This window comes from Bos mutus, chromosome 9 (assembly GCF_027580195.1).
Source record: "Bos mutus isolate GX-2022 chromosome 9, NWIPB_WYAK_1.1, whole genome shotgun sequence".
NCBI classification, from domain to species: Eukaryota; Metazoa; Chordata; class Mammalia; order Artiodactyla; family Bovidae; genus Bos; species Bos mutus.
Genome location: NC_091625.1, coordinates 84,295,708 through 84,307,826, shown reverse-complemented (window position 1 = coordinate 84,307,826; position 12,119 = coordinate 84,295,708). Strand labels below are relative to the sequence as shown.

At 39.6% G+C, this 12,119-nt stretch overlaps 1 long non-coding RNA gene across 3 annotated transcripts in view; it reads left to right on the top strand.

Moving 5' to 3' along the window:
* The window catches only part of LOC138989179 (uncharacterized), a 274,790-nt gene that overhangs the window by 96,820 nt on the left and 165,851 nt on the right, over window positions 1–12,119 (top strand). The window contains exon 7 of one of the 3 annotated variants that reach the window (XR_011465401.1): window positions 255–986. The exons of the other annotated variants lie outside the window; for them this stretch is intronic. This is a non-coding gene — a long non-coding RNA (uncharacterized lncRNA). Of the gene's footprint in view, window positions 1–254; window positions 987–12,119 lie in introns of those variants that run through there. 3 annotated transcript variants of the gene reach the window in all.

The window sequence follows — 12,119 nt, the reverse complement described above, 5'->3', positions numbered from 1 at the left end:
AGGTGGATTCTTTACCATCTGAACCACCAGGGAAGCTCTTAAATAGTGTAGGTGTCCAAGATTTTGCCAGGTATCCATGATTTTGTCTTGTGGATTCATCTGTCTAGATGGCTTAGTCAGCAGAGGGCATTTGGTGCCATTGTCCTTCACCAAGTTTGAAGCTTCTCTAGAGTACATTTTTGGGAAGGGAGGCGTGTATCTTCTCTATTCTGGGATACCAACATATTTAACTGGCTTTTCTGTTATTTCCACAGCCTAAGCTCAGCTCTTGTATGGGGACTGCAGGGAATGACCCTCTTTCTCAGAGACCATGCAAGAGTTAGCTGATGATTTCCTTCCTCTCCATTTCTGAACATTCTCCTCCGCTAGTCCAGAAATCTTTCCTCCTGGGAGGTTGGAAAAACTGAAGAGGCAACTGTTCTTTCAATCTCTGTTTATGGGTCCTTCAGTATTGGGGCTCTTTATGTTTGAAGCCAAGCTTTTGGCACTTAAAAACCTTATTCTTTAACAATAAAAGCTTGTTTCTTGCAATCAAGAACACCTTGGCTTTCAAAAATTATTTTTTTTTTTGCTGAGAGTTCCAAAATCTGTAAACTCAGTTGCTTCATGTTCACAGCTCTGTCTACTGAGGAAACACATCCCAAGAGATTCAGCGGATAAGAGGTTGCTGGGCAATCAGCAAAATGCTGAGAAGAAAATGTTTGATTTTCACAGAATTTTATTTCTCCACATTTAACTCCATGCTGATTATTTCTCACCCTGCAGAGAGCACTCCCCTTCAACCTATTCTAGTCATTACTTTCCCAAGAAAATGGCATCAGGGTGCCTGTGCAGAATGTTTCTCCAGATGTGTCCTCTCACACACGAGGCAGTGCATGGCTGTGGAATCATCTTCTGCCCTCAGCTTTAGCATCATGTGAGAATCCTATCAAGTGAAGTTCTTACCTCCCTCAACCAGGAACACTATTTCCTGAAGGATTCCCATGATGCCGTGTTTTTCCTGCTGGCTCAGACATGAAAGTAGGAAGAGCTTCTCTGAGTGGAAGAAAGAAGAGAGGAACAGCAGCCTCTTTAGAAAGGTAGCCCATCCTTCTCGTGGTCCTCGCAGCCAGTGCCTTCCTCTCTGCAGAGTCAGGGCCTCAGATATAAGCCCCAGTTGTCAAGGGTCAAGTTGGAAATGAGTTCCAGTTGAGCTCTGGATCCCTTCCCCCAGTTCCTGAAAACCACAGTCTAATTTTTTTTTTAACTTTTTATTTTATATTGCAGTATAGCTGATTAACAGTGTGATAATTTCAGGTGAACTATTCTTGATTTTTCATTTCAGTGGAATCAAACAATATTTGTCCCTTTGTATCTGATTAATTTCACCAAGCACAATGTTTTCAAGTTCATCCATGTTTAGCATGTAATAGAACTGCATCCATTTTTATTCCTGACTAAAATTCCATCGTCCATATACACTACATTTTGTTTATCTGTTCTTCTGTTGATACACTTCCCTGGTGGCTCAGATGGTAAAGGTCTGCCTACAATGCAGGAGACCTGGGTTCAATCCTTGGGTTGAGAAGATCTCCTGGAGAAGGACATGGCAACCCACACCAGTATTCTTGCCTGAAAAATCCCATGGATGGAGGAGCCTGGTAGGCTACAGTCCATGGGGTCGCAAAGAGTTGGACAGGACAGAGCGACTTCACTTTCACTTTCTGTTGATGCACAGTTGCATTGTTTCCACCTTTTGGCTATTGTGAATAATGCTATAGTGAATCTTGGCATACAAGTATATCTGTTCAAGGGTCTATTTTCAACTCTTGGGTAATATACTTGTGAGTGGAATTGGTGGGTTTTATGGTAACTACAACTCTACCTTTAGCTTTTTGAAGAACCGCCAAGCTGCTTTTCACCGAGCGTTACCAGTGTGTGAAGGGTTTCAATATCTCTGCAATCTCACTGGCACTTGTTTTGTAATTTTTAAAATATTTTGGCCATACCTCATGGCTTCTAGAATCTCAGTTCCCGGACCAGGGATTGAACCCATGCCACAGTAGTGAAAGCACCGAATCCTAACTATTAGCCCACCAGGGAACTCCCATTTTATTTTTTTTTATTATAGCCATCCTAGTACATAGAAGGCAGTAGCACCTCACTCCAGTACTCTTGCCTGGAAAATCCTATGGATGGAGGAGCCTGGAAGGCTGCAGTCCATGGGGTCACTGAGGGTCAGACACGACTGAGCGACTTCACTTTCACTTTTCACGTTTATGCATTGGAGAAGGAAATGGCAACCCGCTTCAGTGTTCTTGCCTGGAGAATCCCAGGGATGGGGCATCCTGGTGGGCTGCCGTCTATGGGGTTGCACAGAGTCGGACACGACTGAAGTGATTCAGCAGCAGCAGTACATAGAAAGAGGTATCTGTAGCTTTGATTTCATTTCCTTGATATCTAGAGATGTTGAATATAGTTTCACATACTTATTGGCCACTTAAGTATCTTATTCAGAGAAGTATTGATTTTAGTCCTTTGCCTATTTTTTAATTGGATTGTTTATCTTTTTTTGTTGTTGAGTTTAAAAAATATTAAATCTTTATCAGATATATGATTTAAAATATATCATTTCATTCTGTTGGTTGTTTTCTTCACATTCTTGATAATGTCATTTGATATACAAATATTCTTTTAATTTTCATGAAGTTCGGTTTATCTATTTTTGTTGTTATTGTTGCTTGTGCTTTTGGTATCATATCTAAGAATATTTTGCCAAATCTAAGATAATCAGATTTATAATTTTTCTTTCTTCTTCTATGTTGGTATTATTTTAGCTTTTATATGTAAACATTGATCCAACTGAGTTAATTTTTGTATACAGTATGAAATCAGGACCCAACTGTATTCTTTTGCAAGTGAAAAATGTAGTTGTTTTTGCACTATTTCTTAAAGAGACAGTTTTTTTTCCCCCTAATGTAACTGGCACACCTGTCCAACATCAATTGGCCATGGATATATGAGTTTATTTCTGGACCCTTCATTATATGCCATTGGTCTACATATCTATCCTTATGCCGTGTCCTCCTGATTTTATCTTATCTTGGACAGCGAGATTGCTGTTAAATCCTGCTTTGTTTTCAACTCTATTGTATAGCTTTTACACTGGTGACTTGGATTTTTGTTCCTGGATTTTCAACAAATGCTCCTTTCTCACTCTCAAAAAAAAAAAAAAAACAGGGAAAAATGAAAAAAAAAAATCTCTTTCAAATAGTATATACCTGACTTTCAAGACTATGCTGTCCATTGGGATTGTTTAAAAGTCTGTCTAGAATCTAATTGTAAAACATTAGTAGATTTTAGAATCTCTGTATTTGTTTGTGTCCTTTCTTTGTGGCCAAAGGATACCCTGTGAGAGACTAGGATAGGAGGGCCTCTTCAAAGGGTAGAAGAAGCCGCAAGAAACTTTTTGGGGGTCAGGGAGAGATCTTAGTAATTCTTGTGAATTTTGGCCTGTCACCGTATCAGTTGTGTTGCTTTGGAGAAAGACCATATGAAAAAAAAAAGAGATAAATTTTCGAAAAAAGAATGGGAATGAGGAAGGAGAAAGAAAAATAGCAACAACAAAGGAAAATAGAATATACAATTGATGGCTGAATATTTTCTAGAACACCTCATAAACAATAGTGTCGTGATTTTTAATATAAACCTAAAAACTTAGTATTGCATGTCATGTGAAATTTCATAGAGGTGAAACTTGATACAGTCAAGACATTAGTAATGAGCACTTATATTTGAACCTCTTGGGCAAAGTTTACGTTCTAATAATATAATACTAATACAAACTGCTTATCTATAGATTCTCAGCTTGCTTGTTAGCCTATAAATTACCAATGTATTAATTAGCACCTCTGTATCGAGGACAAGGTCTGAGGTCTTATGAAAGTCTCAAGACGGAAACAGTTGAGTTTTCTTAGAGCCCCTGTGATACTTTTAAATGGTAAATTTGAATCTAGGATAACACTCACTTTGCATTTTTAAAGAAACAAAGTTGAATAGCATTTTAAACAACCACAATGAAAAATAAGCTCTTTGATATTCCCGAGAGGTATTTACCTGGTCATTTACAATTGTCAGCCTAATACAGCAAACATGCCATACTGTCCACCCACGTAGTTTCCTCCACCCTGATGAGACTCCGTAGGAGAGGCTTCAGAGAATATCAAGGCTAAGATACGCCTACCTACTTTTGGAGAATTTGACTCATTCTTTGGCTAGTCACCACTTAGAAAGAAACTGCTGTAATCTTAAATGTTGAGGCAAATATGTTTATTTAGGAGGAAAAGAGGAAGGGAGAAGGGGAGGAGGAACTTGAGGACAAAAGTGAGAAATCAAGTACTATTGTCCTGATGCAGACTTTCTATTATTTCCTGAGTTTCCTTAGAAAATACTGGTCTAGGGTAGAAGTTATTCCCATGAGTCAGTAGATCTGAAAAAGATTAACAGATAAACTCTGGGAGTGCAAAAAAACCCTGAAATAGTATGAAAATAGTTTTTTGTCTATGTGAATTTTTCTGGGTAGAGGATTCATGGTTTTCTTGAATTTTCACAAACATTTCTGATTCATAAAAAGCTGTGAATTTGTCTAGAGTTGTCAATTTGTTTAAAAAATACTTGACCATGGGCTTAGGTTTTTAGTTTCCCTTTTGTTATATATTTTTTTATATTGGAAGCATTTGTACTCCTTGAATAAAGCTTAAGACATGTAGAAATGTAGCCCTAAGTCAAGAAATATTCCATGGTAGCAAATGCAGTTGCCAAATGCATGAACACAGCTCCTGATTAATTTAATAGCAACTGTGAGTGTGCATTAAAGCCCAAAATTTGGCCCTCAGTGTCTATGATTATGAGGAAACAGAATGGATAAAATATGAAACTCTATTTTCAGTAGATTCATAATAGAAATTAAATGAGCTCTGTACTTAATATTGTCTAAGTCACTGTCTGCTAATCATTTAGGTCTTCTGGGAAACGTATAAACATCCTTCTTTGTTCACTCAGTGTTCCTGGCTTTCCTGATGTCAGAGTAACACAGATCTTGAGGAGAGGAGAACTTCTTATCCTCACTCTCTCTTTACAAGAGAAAGGAGAAGTTGAGAGTGGACAAACACAGTCACAACTTGTTTTTATCTAATGATCATACATGCATGCTCAGATGGTAAGTTGTGTCCGATTCTTTGCAACGCTATGGACTATAGCTCGCCAGGATCCTCTGTCCATGGAATTTGCCAGGCAAGGATATTGGAGTGGGTTGCCATTTCCTTCTCCAGGAGATCTTCCCGACCCAGGGATTGAACCCATGTCTCCTTCATTGGCAAGCGGATTCTTTACCACTGAGCCACCAGGGAAACCCATAATGGTAGTGCATCTTTCATTAATAAGGGTTCTTGCAAGTGGTATAGCACCCCAGAGACATTCATTCTTCCCATTTCCCATGGATGAGATGAGCAGCCAGGAGAGGCCCTGCAAGAGAAGATCCAAGATGTTGGATCTTGGATATGAGGCTTGGACCTTGGATATGAGGCATCAGTGGGCTAACAGTGCCTATTGATGACACACTGGACATGACTTTGGGCTTGGTGTGTGGACACAGACATGAGTCACTCATGGGTCCTGCTTTGAAGGCTCCTAATATCTAGTACGGAGAAGGCAATGGCACCCCACTTCGGTACTCTTGCCTGGAAAATCCCATGGATGGAGCCTGGAAGGCTGCAGTCCATGGGGTCGCTGAGGGTCGGACATGACCGAGCGACTTCACTTTCACTTTTCACTTTCATGCATTGGAGAAGGAAATGGCAACCCACTCCAGTGTTCTTGCCTGTAGAATCCCAGGGATGGGGAAGCCTGGTGGGCTGCCGTCTATGGGGTCACACAGAGTCGGACACGACTGAAGTGACTTAGCAATAGCAATAGCAATATCTAGTAAAAGACCAAAATGTGTTTACCAATCACTCCAATAAGAGGTGGAAAACCATTGTGCCATAGGAGAGTGAAGGTAAGGAACTACACGAGTTCAGATGGAGGATGACCTCAAGTACACTCAGGTCCAGCCAGTCCTCCCAGTTTGCTTACTGACCTCACTCCATCAAGCCCGTGCTTGTGCGGTTACGGGGCAACTCTTCTTCTGGTCAGTAATTTGCTAAAGTGTTCAGCTCCCTGGGTAGCCAGATTGTATCAGCCCTGTCCTCCTTGAGTCTAACATGTTTTCAGGTATTACAGGTATTTTATACAATTTGGCCATTTCTCTAAGCACTCGAGTTTGTCTTCATGGTGGGACATTTTAAGGATTCATTGTCTTAGTAAAGTGCCATGTTAATTTTATTTCCAGTGGAGCTAGGAGTTGTCTTGCTGCTTCAGCAATAAATAAGCCTACCTTAAATGTATTGAGTCAAAAGATAAAAAGGACAAAAGAATATTGTGATATTGTAAGATCCTGCAGGTAAAATATATCTGATGCTATTGAAAATATTACATATGTGCTATAATCAAACTGTACTATTTTGGAGGATGGTAAGGTGAGGCAATGGCACCCCACTCCAGTACTCTTGCCTGAAAAATCCCATGGGTGGAGGAGCCTGGTAGGCAGCAGTCCACGGGGTCGCAAAGAGTTAGACACGACTGAGAGACTTCACTTTCACTTTTCACTTTCATACATTGGAGAAGGAAATGGCAACTCACTCCAGTGTTCTTGCCTGGAGAATCCCAGGGACAGGGGAGCCTGGTGGGCTGCCGTCTACGGGGTCGCACAGAGTCAGACACGACTAAAGCGACTTAGCAGCAGCAGCAGCAAGGTAAAATCAGAGAAGTGTCAAATACTTGCTACATACCTTCCTTAAAATAAAAATGTATGTAGAGGTCATTTTTAGTGATGTGGGTGGCCCTAGAGTCTGTTATACAGAGTGAAGTAAGTCAGAAAGAGAAAAACAAATATTGTATATTAATGCATATATATCGAATTTAGAAAAATGATACAGATGAACCTATTTGCAGGGCAGAAATAGAGACACAGACATTGAGAATGGACATGTAGATACAGAGGGAAGGGGAAGGTGTAGAAAATTTGGAGAGCAACATTGACATATATACATTACATATAGTGATGTATATAAAGCTAGTGGGAAGCGGCTGTATAACACAGGAAGCTCAGCTTGGTGCTCTGGGATGACCTAGGGGGTGAGACGGTGGGAGGGAGGTTCAAGAGGGAGGGAATATGTGTATACATATAGTTGATTCACATTGTTGTACGGCAGAAACTACCACAGCATTGTAAAGCAATTATACTTTAATTAAAAAAAAATGAGATAAAAAACATTAAAAATATATGTAGAAATTATTAATGTTGAAAAGTAACCTCTAGCAAGAAAAATCAGATGAATATAGTTTTCAATGAAAGTCAAATAATATTAAAAAATAGTTCTGAAACCTATTGCAACTTATTGCTGGGCTCAAAAATTGAAATCCAAAGCCTACTGAAGGAATTCTGCATTTCTTGGGCTATTGAGAGGCTCACTCCAGGAAGAAATTGCATACTGTGTTCCTAGGAGTGAACCAACAACCATTATCTTTTAGTTCTGGGATAGCAAAAGAAAACTGGAAATTGGGGAGTTAATACCCACTCCAGTCTCATGTATTCCATCATGTTATCCTCCTCCTTATCCCTCTTTCGGATGCTGACTCCACCGTAGACTCACAGTGTTCATGGGAGCTGTCATTTTTGAGAAATGCAAACAAACCAGTTTGTCGAATGAGCTGGATTGCTGAGTGTGATTCCCGCTTGGAATGACCTTTATTTATGCTGGAAAATTACTAAAATTAACAGAGTCACCAGTCTGCAAACAATGCAGTCTAATTTGGTTCGGTTATCTTTGACCTTCTGTGTATGCCATGTTTCATTATTCAGCTGCTTTTGTACACAGACTCCAGTCAACCATTCATGCATGTACATGGCAAGAGATAGGTTTGCAGGATGTTTGACAGCCCTGGGAAAGTGATGAAGCAATGTTGTCAAACAGCTGCTTGAAAGGCCCGAGATGTACCAAGTGAACCGTCAATAAGTGATAACGTTGCTGTAGAACAACAGATCAAAACATTTTTGATATGAAAACACTAAGATCTTAAATTCCTAGACTTCTCAGAAATCAGTCACCTGGAATCCTACGGATTTATTTAAAAATCAAAGGTCCAGAGATAAAGCGGGAAATATTCCCATGACGGATTTGAATTTTCATTCTGTTGTTTACAGGTTCCGTGATGTTGGACTGGATCTCCTTTCATTTCCCTTCCCTGTAAAAGGTCACCCATAATACCTGCCCTACCTTTCAGGGTTGCCCTGCAGGTCAAAAGAGAAAATGTGTGGCGAAGGATTTTGCAAACTCTCAAGTGCTGTGCAAATAGTAACTCTTCTCTCAAGCCTTCTGTACCGGGAATAGGGGCTCAATAAACGCTTAAAGAGTAAATGAACTGTGATCCTAACACACCTGAAGCATTGAAACTGTTACAAATCAGGTTGATCTCAATAACCACCATGATAAATTAGAAAACTAGTTTACTGTATTTTAGAAAAAATGAGCAAGAGTGGCAAAAACACTCATGGCATACTTTGGTTTCTCCAAAAGATCAGAATGTCATTCTGATATGCAGATTTGGGATAAAAAATATCATCTTGATTTAGGAATGTTTTAACCTAAATCCAAAAGCTATTGCTTCCTTTATAATCTGAATTTCATTTTCTTAAAATTTATAAAAACCAAAAAGGCAATTAGACCTACTAGTCAACCCACTTTTCTAACAAAGGCTGCATATAAATGATTTTGCTAGATCCTTTGGAAAGTATGACTCCTGCTCTTAGATACCAAGAGTGTTCTAATCAAGGCAGGGCATATATATCATTTAAAAAAATAATTAATTCAAACAACTAGATAGGTTACAGGAGGTCATGAAGGGAACATAAGTGGGATTCCAGCAAAGTATAAAGAAGCTGAGCCTGCAGAGGGTTAAATGGAGTTTTGACTGCTTCACTTATGTAGTAGTTATTTTCTGATGAAAAATTTTCAAAATTATTAGGAAAATTGCATTTGAAGAACAAACTATGATGTTTCTATTAGTAACTATTATGTTTTTTGTATTTTTTATTTCTATTGCCATAGCTTATTTTCAAATTAGATAATGTGGTTTTTATTATTTGAACAATTGATAGACTTGTCAGTTCTTGACTTAAGTATTGCACTGTGATTTTAAAACCTTATTGATAATGCCATTTAACCTCTAACTGGTGATTATATCGAGAAACATATATTCAACCTTAAAAAAAAGTCCCCAATTCATCTATTCATGGTTAACTTTTGCCACATTTTTCTGTGAGCATGAATTCATTAACATTCAGCATGACCTCAGGCAGAATTCTCTACGTTCTTACTAAGAAATAATCACAGCAGCCCCTGTCCCTGCCCTGCCCCCAGATGTTCTTCTGAGGTTCAGTAGGTTCTGCTACATTTTCAAAGTATTGATGGAATTTTAAGCCATAAATGTCCAGTTGTGTATTCGTTAGCTCTCTCTGGAAAAGTTAGTACAATATGGTCTGATTCTATTTCATGGATGTAACTTTGAATTTGTGCAGATTTATTCCAATTTTGAGTTGTTTTATTGTGATAAAAATGGCTCCTGATTTTTTACTGACAACTCAAAGCAAGTGCTATTTTTCTCAAGAGGTTCATGGTAATCCGCCCTCTTCCCACCTCACTGTGCTCCACTGGACTGGGTGGTTGCAAATGGCAGCTCTCTATGGGATTCCTTGCCTTACTTCTCCAGCAATCAGGGCTCACTTCTCTGGTAATTCTAATAATTGACTGTTCCTGATATTCTCAATGACATAGCACATAAACACCTTTTATTGCCAGTTTTAGGTAAATCACTAAAATCAAGCACCAGGGACTCAGATAGTTGAGTAGTAAGCAGGCACTAAAATGGAAAAATACAAAGAGACGTTAAAGAGATTGAATCTGAAAGGGTCAGAGACCCCCTGCCAAATCCACTTCATGTTGAGAAGGTTTTTTCCTGTGTTTTTTAGCTTCCTTCTCATTTGTCTCTTTTTCGGTTTCTTTGTATGTTTCTCAAGTTTTATCTCCAGCCTTTCTTTACTCTCTTCATATTGTGCTTCTCGGAGGTTCCTATACAGCCGTGTTTAACCTGTGGAGAGAATTCTTTAATCAGCTGACTTTCTTTTATTGACAAAAAACTAGCTCAATATTTTAAACTGTGATAATTTTTACTTGACTAAAGTTATCCAAGAGATATAGGGTTATCTGTGATAAAATGAGGGCTTCCCTGATAGCTCAGTTGGTAAAGAAGCCACCTGCAATGCAGGAGACCCTGGTTCGATTCCTGGGTCAGGAAGATTCCCTGGAGAAGAGATAGGCTACCCATTCCAGTATTTTTGGGCTTCCCTTGTGGCTCAGCTGTAAAGAATCCACCTGCAGTGCGAGAGACCTGGGCTTGATCCATGGGTTGGGAAGATCCCCTAGAGAAAGGAAAAGCTACTGACTCCAGTATTCTGGCCTGGAGAATTTCGTGGAATGAATAGTGCATGAGGTTGCAAAAAGTTGAACACGACTGAGCGACTTTCACTTTCACTTAGACAAAATGAAGCTTTGGTCTGAATTCTGGCCCAAGGTAGATGAACTAGGAACTCTGTTTTTGTATTCTGGAAAGTGGAACTAGAAACAACTGGCATTAGAGGATTAAGCATCCTAATATTTGTGAAAGCAGTTTGTATGCTATAAAGTGCTAAGTAATTAAGTAAAACATAATTCTATTTAACATTTAAAAGGAGACAGGCTTAGCAGTTACACGTGGTCTTTGGTTGAAAAGAGGAAGAGAGCAGGAGGTTCTCCTGGGTTTTATTATTTGCACGAGATGTAAGGTTAAGGATTTGCTGGAAACATATTTTAAATAGGACAGAACATACTGGTTCAAATGGAACATTTCTCTGAGATATCTCCCTGGGGCAAGCTGTTTCTCTTGCTAAGAAAACATTGCCTACACGGGTTTCTCCTGTCACAGCTGGTCAAAATACAGAAAGAATTTACAGTAGTTTATCTCTCATTGATCTGGTTTCCTGAGTACACTTGTTCAGTTCCCATTTACAAGCATTCTCTGTAAAAGCTTTGGGCAGCTGAAGTTTGTGCAGCATATGTGGCCTATTTCTTTATTCTTGGGTTTACCCCTGGCTGTTCCTGCCACAGTCTCCCTTTACCAAGTGTGTGCTGGGCACATTGATGGCTCCAGCAATGGAGGCATGAGGCCAGCCCTTCTGAGCACCTGACCTGCTTTGACTTGGCTTCTGTGCCAGCATTTACCTGTCTGCTAGTGGCATCTCAAGTAATAATGTTTTTGAATCTGCTGCTTTCCCCTTAAAGAAGTCATACAAGTTGAAAACAAACAAAAAAATCAAACAACCTGATTAAAAAACGAGCAGAGGATCAGAATAGACATTTTTCCAAAGAAGACATACAGGTGGCCAACAGGCACATGAAAATATGTTCAACGCCACTGAGTGTTGTTGTTTTTGGTTGCTAAGTTGTGTCTGACTCTTTTGCAATCCCATAGACTCTAGCCTGCCAGGCTTCTCTCTCCATGGGATTTCCCAGGCAGCATACTGGAGTGGGTTGCCATTTCCTACTCCTTCATTAATTACTAGGGAAATACAAATCAAAAGCACAATGAGATACCACCTCATGACCCTTAGAATGGCTGTTATCAGAAAAGCAAGAATAATAAGTGCTGGAGAGCCTTGGAGAAAAGGGAACTCTCATACGTGGTTAGTGGGAATGTGAATTGATTCAGCCACTAAGAAAACCAGCAAGAAGATTCCCTGTTCAGTATTTCTTTTTTTTTTTTTTCCGTTCAGTTCAGTAGTACAGTCGTGTCAGACTCTTTGCGACCCCATGAATCGCAGCACGCCAGGTGTCCCTGTTCATCACAACTGCTGGAGTCCACCCAAACCCATGTCCATTGAGTTGGTGATGCCATCCGACCATCTCATCCTCTGTCGTCCACTTCTCCTCCTGCCCTCAATCTTTCCC